At 35.6% G+C, this 14,240-nt stretch overlaps 2 protein-coding genes and 2 long non-coding RNA genes across 19 annotated transcripts in view; 2 read left to right on the top strand and 2 right to left on the bottom strand.

Moving 5' to 3' along the window:
- The window catches only part of LOC127856501 (uncharacterized), a 405,251-nt gene that overhangs the window by 81,031 nt on the left and 309,980 nt on the right, over positions 1 to 14,240 (top strand). The gene's annotated exons all lie outside the window — the stretch shown is intronic.
- The window catches only part of LOC127856496 (uncharacterized), a 365,893-nt gene that overhangs the window by 2,235 nt on the left and 349,418 nt on the right, over positions 1 to 14,240 (bottom strand). The window lies entirely within an intron of this gene.
- Positions 328 to 12,506, bottom strand: LOC127856535 (uncharacterized). Of its 2 annotated transcripts, none has more exons than XR_008038102.1 (4): positions 11,952 to 12,506; positions 8,574 to 8,673; positions 922 to 1,035; positions 328 to 453 (listed from the first exon to the last, which is right to left on the bottom strand). It is a non-coding gene; the product is annotated as an uncharacterized LOC127856535 (long non-coding RNA). The 2 variants fall into 2 exon arrangements; XR_008038103.1 differs by lacking the exon at positions 11,952 to 12,506 and adding an exon at positions 9,367 to 9,681.
- Positions 1,559 to 3,581, top strand: LOC127856525 (uncharacterized). Its single transcript, XR_008038092.1, has 3 exons — positions 1,559 to 1,615; positions 2,052 to 2,141; positions 3,477 to 3,581. It is a non-coding gene; the product is annotated as an uncharacterized LOC127856525 (long non-coding RNA).

The following is a 14,240-nucleotide window of genomic DNA, read 5'->3' on the forward strand; positions in this document are numbered from 1 at the left end:
CTCTGTTTGCTTTTTCATTTGTTCTGAGCTAAGCAGTACTTGCCCAGAATCTTTCCTCACATACCTTTCATCATACAGTCGTGTCTCCAGCTCCGGTGTGTCTCGCCTGATGACCTGAAGCAAGTACTGTTGCGGCGGAGTGTGGTCGTCATGAAGCATCAGAAGGTTACGCATCCCAGTCTTCAAGTCTCTCCAGTTTGTCATTATGTTTGTATGGTAATAACTTTCTAGAAAATCGATATCAGAATTGAGACCAGGAGTGGTGGTACCTTCTGATTGACTCCCAAAATGAAAACACTCAGATTTAAGCCCCGTTAGTGACATTGTTATCGTCATTATGCTCTCCCTCAGCAAGAATGTTTCTCTCCTCTCCATTACGGTGAATTTCCCGGCTCCAATAACATCGAGTACTTCCGATAGCCGGATCGACAAAGCAGTGAAGTGCTCTGGAATCTGGATGAAAAAACTTTTAATTCAGCACTGCGTTTGTTATGATTATTAAATCACCATCAGTGTTATAAAAAATATAATTTTAAAGGCCTTAATTCACAAATTGACAATTTCAAACTTGTTGTAATATTCCACAAATAAAAGAACGGTATGTCAGTTCTAATGTCGGTTGGATGCGAAGGCAGTTAATGATTACACCTATTAAACCTATAAGAGTGCACATATTATTCGATTGGTTTTAAATAAATATCTAATTGTCTTCACAATCATCTAGTTCAATGAGTTTCTGAAAACAGAAACTGACGAGTAAACGAAGTCTTGGTTGACATAACTATGACGACTCTAGTCCTAATTAGTATAGGGCCAATGCCCTCGTTCTAGATATCAAACATAAATGTTGCTCACGCACCGATAAGCTTTATAATGGTTATGTATAATTAATTTCATCATTAAAAAAGCATAGTGTGTTACCTGCAAGTATGTAACAAGAAGTCGATCCCGACTGTTTTTCGACCGCCTCTTCAGATCCAAATTAATACTAGCCTTTCTAGCACAAAGATTGAGTTTCGAACTTGGAACAAGTACCTTGAAGAAATATATCAGTACAATTGATAATTAATGAAGTATTTTAACCTCTGTAAATAAATCATAACGCATAATCCGCCCATACAGTCGATTCGTTTCAATAGGGTCAATAAAACATAAACATTCCAAATGACCTCGTATCAATTTATAAGTACATCGTACGTCGCACGCTATTTTGCACAATCGCGACTTTTAGTGTAATTGCTATAATTAAAATCATGAAAATTATCGGTAACCAACAGAAACCAATTTTACCAATTTTATTGTCCTAACATTTCAATTGTGAACAATTTTAGATGTTTCCATGTTATTTCTATACTAAAAATGATATAATTAAACCATATTCTTATGTCAAAATATGAAACAAATGCAACGTTACGCGTAACAAAATACTCCGGTGGCCCTTGTGTTTTCGACGATAATTTTGTCAATTTTGACGTTATTTCATCGCAAAAAAAACAGACAACGTTAAAATTTGCCACCAATTTCAACGTTCTCTTTTTTGACGTCATTTCCGTTTTCATGCAGCGTAAACAACAACAAAATAAACGCTGATACCGATGTTACGTTCATCATCCGGGTAGTGTATTTCCCTGTCATTCTTGTTTAAACTGAAAATTAGCAAATCTTAAACTATGTAAAAGTGCATGGAATCACAAATGCAAACATGTATTTATTTATAATCAATACTTAAAATTAACGCACAGAAGAATTTTAAAAAATTACAAACAGAAAAAGTGACGTAAATTGTGGGTTTTATAGCACCGTTTCTCCATTATATTTTATTAATAATTAAATTTCATTTTTCATGCTTACAATTAACTAAATGTGCATTAAATCTGTTTTCTGGAGACACCAATTTTATATTCTTTAAATATAATTATGCGGAAGCAGCATACTTTAGAAAAATTACATACACGGCCATGACGGCGTAAAATGTCCGATTGAACGGTGTAACGTTTTAAATAAAAAGACGTTATCTAGAACAGAGCATTTTATTTTATTTTTATTTACAGGCACATGGGTACAAGTTAACACATTTTCCCCGAGTATAAATCAATGAAGCGGTAGAAGATTGAAAGTCGAATATGAATAGTTCATCGCTGGTAAGTTCCTTGTTATAAGCAGCCTATAACTAATGATTGCATAATACACGTACATGCGTTCAATGCTATTCGGTCCTCAAACACTAAACGTTAAAACTTTTATTATGTGCGTTTAATGTAGACTTAAGACTAGTTCTTTATTTCATAAAGTTAATTTACCTCACCCAAGCAAGGCATTGTACATTGTTCTGCATAGTAATTAGTATAAAAGGTCAAACAAATGCACTAGGGCCTTAATCACGTGAATTCCTGACATAGAGCACATGTAACTATAGCTATAGTATGCCTCCGCAGATCAGTAGTTAGCGCACTTAGCGCCGTCTAATGTAGAGACCCTGGTTCGAATATGGGCGAAGCACACGCGTATGTCCGCCATGTTTCAGCAGAAAGCTTTGTCCGGCATTAAAAAAATATTTTTTTTTAAATCATGCGAAACTCAGATGGAGTACACATTTAAAAAATGTTATATAGTTGAAAACATTCAAACTATTTTGTTATAATTGATGCAGAAATTATCACATTAACAAAAATATATGTGTACTAAATAATCGAAATGAGATCTCTCTCTATTTGCTCTCAAACGATTAACCTTATAGGAACATATAAAAGGGCGACGGTCGCGTTCATAAATGGCGACGGTCGCGCTCGTAAAGTGCGACGGTCGTGTTCAAAGGACGATATATCACATATAAAAGGGCAACTGTCGCATTCCAACTTTTTGAAAACGCGACAGTCGACAGGCGATATTATTACAGCGATATTTGAGCAGTACAAATATCGCGTGAAATTAGACCGCAATACACGAGATTCGGATAATATGGGCGATATTTGAATAATACAATATCGTGCGTCGCCGCGACTGTCGCGCAAAATATCGTGCGTCGCTTCGTGATTCGTGCGTCGCCCTTTGAACGCGAGACACGACACACGAAGCGATACACGATATTTTGTGCAAAAGTCCCGGCGACGCACGATATTGTAAGCGACAGTCGCGGCGACGCACGATATTTTGCGCGACAGTCGAGGTGACGCACGATATTTTGCGCGACAGTCGCGGCGACGCATGATATATTTAACACGATATATCGCCTTTTGGGCTACCTACACAAGGGCGATATATAGTGTTAAATATATCGTGCGTCGCCGCGACTGTCGCGCAAAATATGTTGCATCGCCGCGACTGTCGCGCAAATATCGTGCGTCGCCGCGACTGTCGCGCGTAATATCGTGTATCGCTTTGAGTGCCGCCCTTGATGAAAGAAGGGCCAAATTATAGATGACACTATCCGGATTCCGTAATTAATAGAAAATTTATGTATGCTATTTTATTTACAGGTATCGGAAAAACCTCCTCCATTGCAAAGTAGTTCAGAAAGGCGAGAATGGTATCGCGAAAAGAAAAGGGCTATTAATAGGTCAAGAGTTCAGAAACATAGAAACAGATCAATTGAAAGAAAACGTGAAAGCGATAGGTTTCTCGCAAAGGAACGTATGAAACGCTACATTCAGAGAAAGAGAGAAATAAATGCAGACACAAACATTTCTAGCGAATCTCTAACAAATCAAACTCCATTTCAAAACCGGATGCAGAAATGTAGGGCTTTAACAACACTTAAAGATACAATAACCCCCTTCTCACCACAGAGGCGTGCAGCAATCTTGCAATCACTAATTGATTCATCAAGTCTGGTTTCTAAAACAACAAGAAGATGTCTGCAATTCAAACAAGTTGTACAACCAAGCGAAAACAAAACAAGAAATAAAGTGGCATGCGCTTTTAGCAGATGTATCGTCGTCTATTTCGTCGGCAATTGATAAAACATCGCCCACCGAGAAAAGGGTCAGCGCTAAACAGGCGGCGAGTTTCATTGTAGGAAACACAATTGAAAGTGAAAAGTTAAAATCTGCCCTCTCTTAATACACTAAATTAGATAGGAGGACAATAAATAAGTGCCTTAACAGAAACAAACAAATTTATATCAACATGATATGAATACAAAATGGATAACACGAAAACCAAGAAAGGATAAACTCTCTGAAGAACTTAAAGAGAAGGCAAGACAGTTTTGGATTGAAAACAGCCAGCCAGTTAACGATAAGAAGACAGTTGTTAGGCAGAGAATTTCGAAAAATAAATATGCAGAAAATGTCAAACATGTTCTTACTACGACTCAATTCAATGTTTATAAGCAGTTCATGAAAAAGAACCCGGATGTCAAAATAGGCCAGAGGAGTTTCGAGTCATGTAAGCCGTATTTTATTAAATCAGCCACGAAAAAAGATCGCATTACATGTCTTTGTCGTAAACATGTAGAAGTGAACAGTTTGTTTAAAAGCGCAAAATTGATGCGAAAAAGAATTATAGAAGAATACAATTTAGCAGAAGAATACACCGTTTGGAATACACTGGATGATTTATTACAAGAGACATTGTATCCTACTATCGGTGTAGGAGACCACGAGGAACAGTTGCACAAAATTGAGTGTTTAAATAGAAACTGTATAACATGTGGAGTGCATTTACTGAACTAATATGCTGCAGAATTGAGCGACACTGACACTTTAACATGGCAAAAATATGAAAGCATAGGTGCAGGTAGAAATGACAGACAGGGAAGAGAAATTACAAAACTAAGAATGATGTCCGTCAATACCACTCGCTTTGAATTCTGGTCATATTTCAAGGATATATTACAAGGGTTTCCTATACATCAATTCCCAGCTACCTGGCAAAAAGAACAATTAAAAAACATCACGTCACACTTACCAAATAATCAGATTGTGATGATACACGACTATGCCGAGGACTTCACATGTGAAATGCAGGATGAAATCCAGTCCGAGCATTTCGGGAGAAATGAAATTGCTATACATGTAACTATTTTATACAGGCATAAAACCAGTCATGATCGTTTGAACGATAACAATATAATAAAAAGAATACATATTCTGCATTTTTGAGGAAAATACTCACGACAGAGACTCGGTACATCACGTCCGTAAAACAATCATCAATAATTTAAAACATGATCTAGAATATCAAATAGATTTTATTCACGAAATTAGTGACGGGTGCAGTGGACAATATAAATCAAGGTTCTGCATGAACGATATAAAAATTAGTTATGAAAATTTTGGTATCCATTGTCAGAGGAATTAGTTCGAAATAAGTCACGGTAAAGGCGAGCAAGACGCGGCTGGTTCCCATGTAAAAACCAAAGCCCACATGTCAACCATAAGACGCGAGTGCACCATCCATACAGCAAAGGACTTCCATCATTTCTTAAGCACATCTTTTAAATATCCAGAAACGTCTTCTTTTAAATCTAGACATGACAAAGTAACATTAAAACAAAGATTTTTTTTATGTAGCAAAAGACGATATTGACAGAAATCTCAGCAGTGGCAAAGTTCGAGCGGTCAAGGACAACCGGAAGGTTCACAGCATACAATCTGTACACGGAAACTCAAACCAACTAATGATCAGACTGCAGTCCTGTTACTGTTGTATGTGCATAGCACAGATGTACGACAGGTGTATTTACATTGATATAATCGGCCAATGGATTAATATTAAATTGTAACATTGTGCATATTTTCTTCACTGCCACGTCAGTTAATTCTTGTAAGAGATAACAAGCTGTACTGTAGGTTTATTAAATGAGTCGCGTTCTGAGAAAACTGGGTTTAATTCATGTGCGTAAAGTGTCATCCCAGATTAGCATGTGCATTCCGCACAGGCTTATAACGGACGTTACTTTCCGCTTTTATGGTATTTTTAGTTTCAAGGAAGTCCCTCCTTACCGAAAATAATGTTTAGGCGGACTGCACAGGCTAATCTGGGACGACACTTTACGCACATGCATTAAGCCCAGTTTTCTCAGAACACGACTCAAATAATCGTACCTATTTTTATTAACTGAAATTTGTGATGGGAGGCGTGAGAGCCTCTAACCTAGTTCTATAAATTTGTATGTATATCATATGTTAATGATAATGTTGTATATTTAAAATGGAAAGATATTTGCAGATCCGGTGTTCGTTTGTGAAAATTGCGCACTTTTCTAAATTAGTGCGCCATCGTTAGTATTTAATTAATCTAATTAATGAGTATGCTTCTTACTTAGCTTTACAATTATACCCACGTGTAATTAACAAAAACAAGTTTAACACCATTAAATACCACATCTTTATTTTTTGACCCATTGGTTACCTCCCAAGAACTCTGTACATGCTGCCACTATACATAGGGAACTGTTTATTGTTTTCTATCAGTCATTCTTAAGATTTTGTATTTTGAAATGAAGTACTTTCAATGCTGTCCATTGTTTTAACTAAACTCGGAAATACTTTGAAACACGGCGTGAATAAAATGTATTATACATCCGTTTTGGAAATGAACGCAGTAAATATTTATCTTTCTGAAGATCCTGTTAAAATACTTTAAATATTGTTTCATAGACGCGTTTTACGATTTACTGACGTGTAATAATGATTCTACCACGGCACGTTACTTGTTTTCTATATACAAAGAAGGAAAACATCTGTTGGTTATTACACCGATATACCAACGGTTGTTTAAAGTGACGTCACTTTGATTGTCCGCGCACATTTTATGAATGAAGACGACGTCATTTGATTGTAATTGTTGTTGTGACGTCACGTTTTCGCGGAAAAGTGGAGGACGTTCGATTAATATAATTCTCATTTATAACCTTTAAATCGCGGATAACTTATTAATGAAATCGTGTTAGAATCGAAATAATCCACGGGTAACCGTTGGTTATTGCGGTAATAACCAACGGTATGTCGTTCCGATGCTTGTTATCAAACCACTCGGGATACGCCCTCGTGGTTTAATTCCTACGCATCGGAACTCCATACCGTTGGTTATTACCGCAATAACCAACGGTGACCCGTCGATTATTTCTTAATTCTACCACGGCACGTGACTTGTTTTCTATATACAATGAAGGAAAACTACCGTGGGTTATTACCCAGATATACCAACGGAGATAAGTATGACGTCACTTTGATTGTCCGCGCACTGTTTATGAATGAAGACGACGTCATAATTGTTGTGGTGACGTCATGTTTTCGCGGAAAAGTGGAGGACGTTTGGTTAATATAATTCCTTTAAATCGAGGATAACTTATAGATGAAATCGTGTTAGAATCGAAATAATCGACGTGTAAGCGTTGTCTATTGCGGTAATAACCAACGGTATGTCGTTCCGATGCTTGTTATCAAACCACTCGGGCTACGCCCTCGTGGTTAAATTCCTACGCATCGGAACTTCATACCGTTGGTTATAACCGCAATAACCAACAGTAACCCGTCGATTATTTCTTAATTAAACGAAGATGGAAAACTACCGTTTTAACTAAAGTATTTAAATGAAAGCAGTCCCGCGAGCTGCATAGAAAATGCAAACTCGCAACTTAGTTCAATCCCACGTATTTCCCCACAGCTATCGGTGCACAATATAATAATAATAATAATATTTATAACAGAAGTAAATAGCATTATTTGTTTTATTTACTGATGTATCTTGCGTGCTGTTTACATCGCCGAAAAAATAACTTGTATAAATATACGGAAAAGTAGCGAGTACTCTTGGCCAATTACTTACTGACAAAACCGAGGTTGTTTTACTGTTAATACATTTTTATTTGATCCATTTTTATAATTAACAATGGAATTGTTAATGATGCATCAAACTGTAAAATGTACAGTCTAAAAATAAATAAAATAATATCATGTCCAACAAGTTGTTGATCTTTTGGCGTCCGCAAAATGCGTAGATATGCATCGGCCCGGTTGCTCAAAACTTTAACGGCCAGTTAAGGTAACAGTCTGTTAACTTCAGAACCAAATAAAATTAATTTTAAAAGCAATGCTATTATCAAACATTTTCAATTAATTCGAGCAAACAAATATGTTTACAATTAACATAATATATTTAAGGGTTAACAGTTAAGTCACATAAATAACTTGATCCAAAATTAACGGCTGTTTGCTTAACTTGCCGTTTGAGTTTTGAGCAACCGGGTCCAGGAACGTCATTAAATCGACGTTACGTCTATATGCAAAATAGCGTGCGACGCACGACGTATAGAAACCATTTTCAAGTCGAAAATCAAGAACGTATTTTCCAAACGTGGACATTTGTTATCATAAATATAAATTTAGTACTGCAAATAGTGTTCTATTGGGCCGCTAAAACTATGAAATAATAATTCATGTGGCATAATTTTCGTTACCAAACAAACAAGCACGTGCATACTGTCTCCGCAACTAATATTTGGGTTTGCCCGTGATTTGCTGCGGAAAAAGTGCATGGTTATGAACATCTTTATAAAGAGGAAATCAACCGGATGTCTTGCTAAAAAAGAAAATCATGCATGGATGAATTCATCTCAAAACACGAACCTTGTTCCTTGTTCCTGTTTCACGAGGCAATGCCGGCATACCAGGCAGACAAGATACCGTCCTCTTGTTCGTATCATGTTCGTCTTCCATTGTCTCCAACCTGAATATAGCAGGAACGACTTTTCAATATTGTTTCGTTCAATCATGATGAAATAAAGCAACACAGACATTACATGAGAAGAAATAATGCACAAAGCATGTTTTTATTTCGAAATTATTCCGCTGAAAATGTTGGGCAAATTCATGGTAACATGCTCGGACCTCTATGTTAGCAGAAACATTAATATGGATGTTTTGCTCGGTTACTTTATCAAGAGCGTTACGCGGACACTGACGCCGATATTTAGGTGAGTTGTATAGCTCGGATTGTTCAGTGAACAGTCGAACTAAAATGTTATTTTAAGACGGATACATTTTGTAGTCCTTCAAATGTGGATATCAACTGTTAAGATTTGTTTTCATTCATCAGTCGCATTATGCCGAAATTAGAGAGCAGTGCATTTTCTATGTGTAGGTTTACTTACAACGACAAATAAATATTTCGTCCATTGCATTTCAAAGATCTATCAATAAAAACTGTTATTGATAGATCTTTACGTACATATATTTAAAGGAAAAATAAATAATAACAAAAGCGCATATAAGCTTACCTTTATCAAATGATGTGTATAATCAGTTCATTGTTTGTAGTTTTTCGAATTTAACCAAGATTTGTTCAGCACTTTGAATGCAGTCAGTCAACTCCATTTAATAATGCGATGAATGTTAATAACAAACAGATTATTTAACTTACAACTTTTCGATTAAACATCCTTTCTAAGCCAATATACTGTATTTCAAATTATCTTTACACTAGTGCTTTATATATTATCAAGATTCAGAATGCGTTGAGTTAAGCATTCCAAATTTATATATGTCTGTGATCGTATAGTTTGTATGTGGGTTATTATAGTCACAAAACGAGACGCGTTGTCTAATTTTCGGAAAATACCAAATGTTTCGGTTTCGGGTGTGTGTCGTCAGCAAACGTCAACAATAGGTCTAGATAAGATCTGTATCAAATTACAAAGGTATGCAGAAGCGACAAAATATTATGTAAACATAGACGATTGTCGTGTCCTTAATGAAACAAATGTATTTGAATAAAGCCATAACATTAAATAAGCGTATTCTTTACCTATCGGGTTACATTTGGCACTCCTCGCTTTGTGAATAGCAAGTTAGTTACATTACAAAACCCTGTTGTAAGGTGTTATCGATTGCTTAATGTGTAAAATAAAAAGACATGTTTGTTTCCATGGACGCGACTTAACCAAGTTATTGATGAAGACCCTAAAATTTTGTGTATTGCAAGTTATTAATGTAATTTTAAGATTATCTTTTACATATAAAGAATGCTATGCACCAAACCAATTTTGAAGTTGGAAAATTTCTACTACTACTACTACTACTACTACTACTACTACTACTACTACTACTACTACTACTACTACCACTACTACTACTACTACTACTACTACTACTACTACTACTACTACTACTACTACTACTACTACTACTACTACTCCTACTACTACTACTACTACTACTACTACTACTACTGCTGCTATTACTACATCTACTTCTACTACTACTTCTTCTGCTGCAACTACTACTACTACTACTACTACTACTACTACTACTACTACTACTACTACTATTACTACTACTTCTACTTCTACTACTACTACTACTTCTACTACTACTACTACTACTTCTACTACTACTACTACTACTACTACTACTACTACTGTTGCTACTACTACTACTTCTACTACTACTGCTACTACTACAACTACTACTAATAATAATATTACTACTACTGCTACTAGTACATCTACTACTACTACTACTACTGCTGCTGCTACTACTACTACTTCTGCTTCTACTACTACTTCTACTACTACTTCTTCTTCTACTACTACTTCTACTACTACTACTGCTGCTGCTTCTACTACTACCACTGCTACTACTACAACTTTTACTACTACTACTTCTACTACTACTACTACTACTACTACTACTACTACTACTACTACTACTAACTACTACTACTACAACTACTACTACTACTACTACTACTACTACTACTACTACTACTACTACTACTACTACTACTGCTGCTGCTACTACAACATCTACTTCTACTACTACTACTACTGCTGCTGCTACTACTAATACTACTACTACTGCTACTACTACTACTTTTACTACTACTACTTGTACTACTACTACTACTACTACTACTACTACTACAACTACTAGTACTACTACTACTACTACTACTACTACTACCACTACTACTACTACTTCTACTACTACTACTACTACTACTACTACTACTACTACTTCTACTACTACTACTGCTGCAACTACTACATCTACTTCTACTACTACTACTTCTGCTGCTACTACTACTACTACTACTACTACTACTACTACTACTACTACTACTACTACTACTACTACTACTACTACTACTACTACTACTACTACTACCGTTACTACAACTACTACAAATACTTCTACTAATAATATTAATACTACTGCTGATACTACATCTTCTACTACTACTACTACTACTACTACTACTACTACTACTACTACTACTACTACTACTACTACTACTACTACTACTACTACTACTACTACTACTACTACTGCTGCTGCTACTTCCACTACTATTGCTACTACTACTACTTCTACTACTACTACTTCTACTACTACTACTACTTCTACTACTACTACTTCTACTACTACTACTACTACTACTACTACTACTACTACTACTACTACTACTACTACTACTACTACTACTACTACTACTACTACTGGTACTACTTTCACTACTAATATTATTATTACTACTATTCTACTATTACTACTTCTATTACCAGTAATAATAATAATAAGAAGAAGAAGAAGAATACTAATCAGACGAATAAGATGGTGGAGAAGAAGAAGAAGAAGAAGAAGAAGAAGAAGAAGAAGAAGAAGAAGAAGAAGAAGAAGAAGAAGAAGAAGAAGAAGAAGAAGAAGAAGAAGAAGGAGGTTGAAAAGAAGAAGAAAAAGACAAAAAAAGAAGAAGAATAAGGACAAGAAGAAGAACAAAAGTAGTAATAATAATAAGAAGAAGTAAAGTAATAATCATAAAAATAAAAATATGTATTACTATTATTATAATTATTTTTCTTATTCTTCTTCTTTTTATTATTATTATTATTATTATTATTATTATTATTATTATTAAGAACACTTAGAAGGGTACTTAACTTAATAAAACTTAGTAGTAGATTAACATTGTTATGATAACATTTTATATTGAAATTAGAAACTCACCTACGCGCTATCACTTTTTTAATATAAACATGCTCCTATCCACTCCTTTCCGTCGACAACTTCTGAATGAAAAGCGCCCGGGGATAAATGCCGACTTCCCACTGTAGCGAAGTAATATGAGAACCCCTTGCGTTTGGTAGATTTTGTAATCCTTCTATTGTATAACCGAATTTAACTGCTTTAAATAGTGCAAATAGTGTTATATGATATTTAAAACTTAACAAACACGTCAAGGGCAGGTATATGGTATGCGACCAGACGTGAAACTCTTATAAAGCATACGAATGAGAGAGACTTTAAACACGAAGAGTCGATCTTTGGAGTGAATCAGCCTAGATTCAGGACGATGTATTTAGGTTAGAGATAATCAACTCAGCATTGTAACCTCAAGATTACAAGCACGAATGATCGAATAAAGGAACGCTTAGCCGTTGACTTATATTTATTTATCGAGTTGAGTGATGTATGTTCTCACAACTTTCACTGAAAGCGCACAGCGAATTCGATTGATTAAAGCCCCGTTGATTAAATTTCTTCTATAAACCACGGCACGAAATGACGTCATTTTTTCGACAAAATGACGTCATAAATCAAGCAAAATTGTCCAGTTAAACTAATTTTGTTTAAATAAAAAGGTTTACTGAATTAAAAGTGGTATAAATAGAATAATAGCTAAGTGTTGATTATAGATCAGGTTTATCATGCTCGGCACGAAAACGAAAAAGCACTCGCCAAGGCTCGTGCTTTTTGTTTTCTAAGCCTCGCATGATAAACCTAACCTATAATCAACACTAACCTATTATTCTCTACATACACCTGCAAGGAGGTCACTCTCGTTTTGTCGGTCTAATCGAAAGAAATGATATAAGTTTGTGGGGCGTTAAACCTCCACTTTCCTGATCCGATTGAACTGAAACTTAAAATACGTCATCATTACTAAGTGCGCATGTCAACGACACTTTGTTTTATTCATGGTGACCCGCAAACGCTCGTGTAATTTGTCATTGAACATAGCTGACAACGCGGTACCGAGATATTCGTCTCGTTGGCGACAGTGTTTTTGTTTATTTTTGAAAATTACCACTGTTTTCTGTTTACCTTATTTTCTTGTAAATCGGTGTTATTATTGAATGCATGTGTATCGGCTATGTAATGCTCAAAATAAAAACATCATTGAAGAGTTAAATGAAAATATGGCGTTTTATTAACGTTCATGACAAATACCTTATACGCGAAAAGGATAAGTACACTTTGTTGGTTAACCAAATAAACGTCACTGGGCCAACTAAAATCGGATATGCCTAATATCTGTACGTTGTGTTAATTCTTGACGTTCTGCTTTATTTATGCATCTGCTTTCCCATTTTTGGTATCCCACCAGTAGATATAACTTAAGAATACCAATCTAGAGTTATGGTAAATTGTAAACATCCACACAAAGTCATTGGGAATAAGAAAAATACAAGCATACAGTTATCCTTTAACTCGGTCCAAAATGACAGACACTGTTTGGTTTTGAATCACCCCTGCATATGTGAAGAAAGTCCAAGATTTTTCTTAAACCTCTCTGACATTGTTTGTTAGCAGTTTTTTTTTCAGCGAACGCTGGAGCAAACTTTCCATAAGAACGGCTTGATAACAATGTTGTTGTTTTATTGTTATAGTAGGGTCACTGAGTTAACGCAAAACATCGATAGTTACAACTTAAACACCGTTATTCCGAATGCCGATAATCTGAAGTCACCGTTATTTCGAAGTATTTTTCGGGTCCCGATTTTGGTTCATCTTTGTTTAATGTAAAATTTCATTGTTAATCCGATCGAACTTCATTAAACCGAAGAAATCGTTAATTAGAAGTGATTCTGTCGGTCCCAACACTATAATTCGCATCTAATTATCAATCTTTAATAGTCAAAACTGCAAAACACTGAGCGTAATTTCACACCTCTGTCGTCTGCGCGTGGCGCGTCAATAGTAGATAATTCCACATTGTCGTCTGCGCGTAGTATGTTAATTTTATTATGTCGTCAAAAGCGGATAATAACTAGTTAAGTATTTATGTACTTTTGCATTCTTTAGTAACAAACAAATGTGTCACGTTAGGTCTGAGTAAATGTAGTCAAAGGAAATGCATCAAATCTAAACGCACAAGCGGAAGTGAGTTCTTAAATGTCCTTGACAAATTCAAGAAATATGTTAGACGCTTCCAATTAAGTGATGCTAACGCCGGTGTTCAGAGAGACATGGCGGCTTATTTAAGAAAATGTTAATTCATTTCCGAAAATGTAT

This window comes from Dreissena polymorpha, chromosome 13 (assembly GCF_020536995.1).
Source record: "Dreissena polymorpha isolate Duluth1 chromosome 13, UMN_Dpol_1.0, whole genome shotgun sequence".
NCBI lineage: Eukaryota > Metazoa > Mollusca > Bivalvia > Myida > Dreissenidae > Dreissena > Dreissena polymorpha.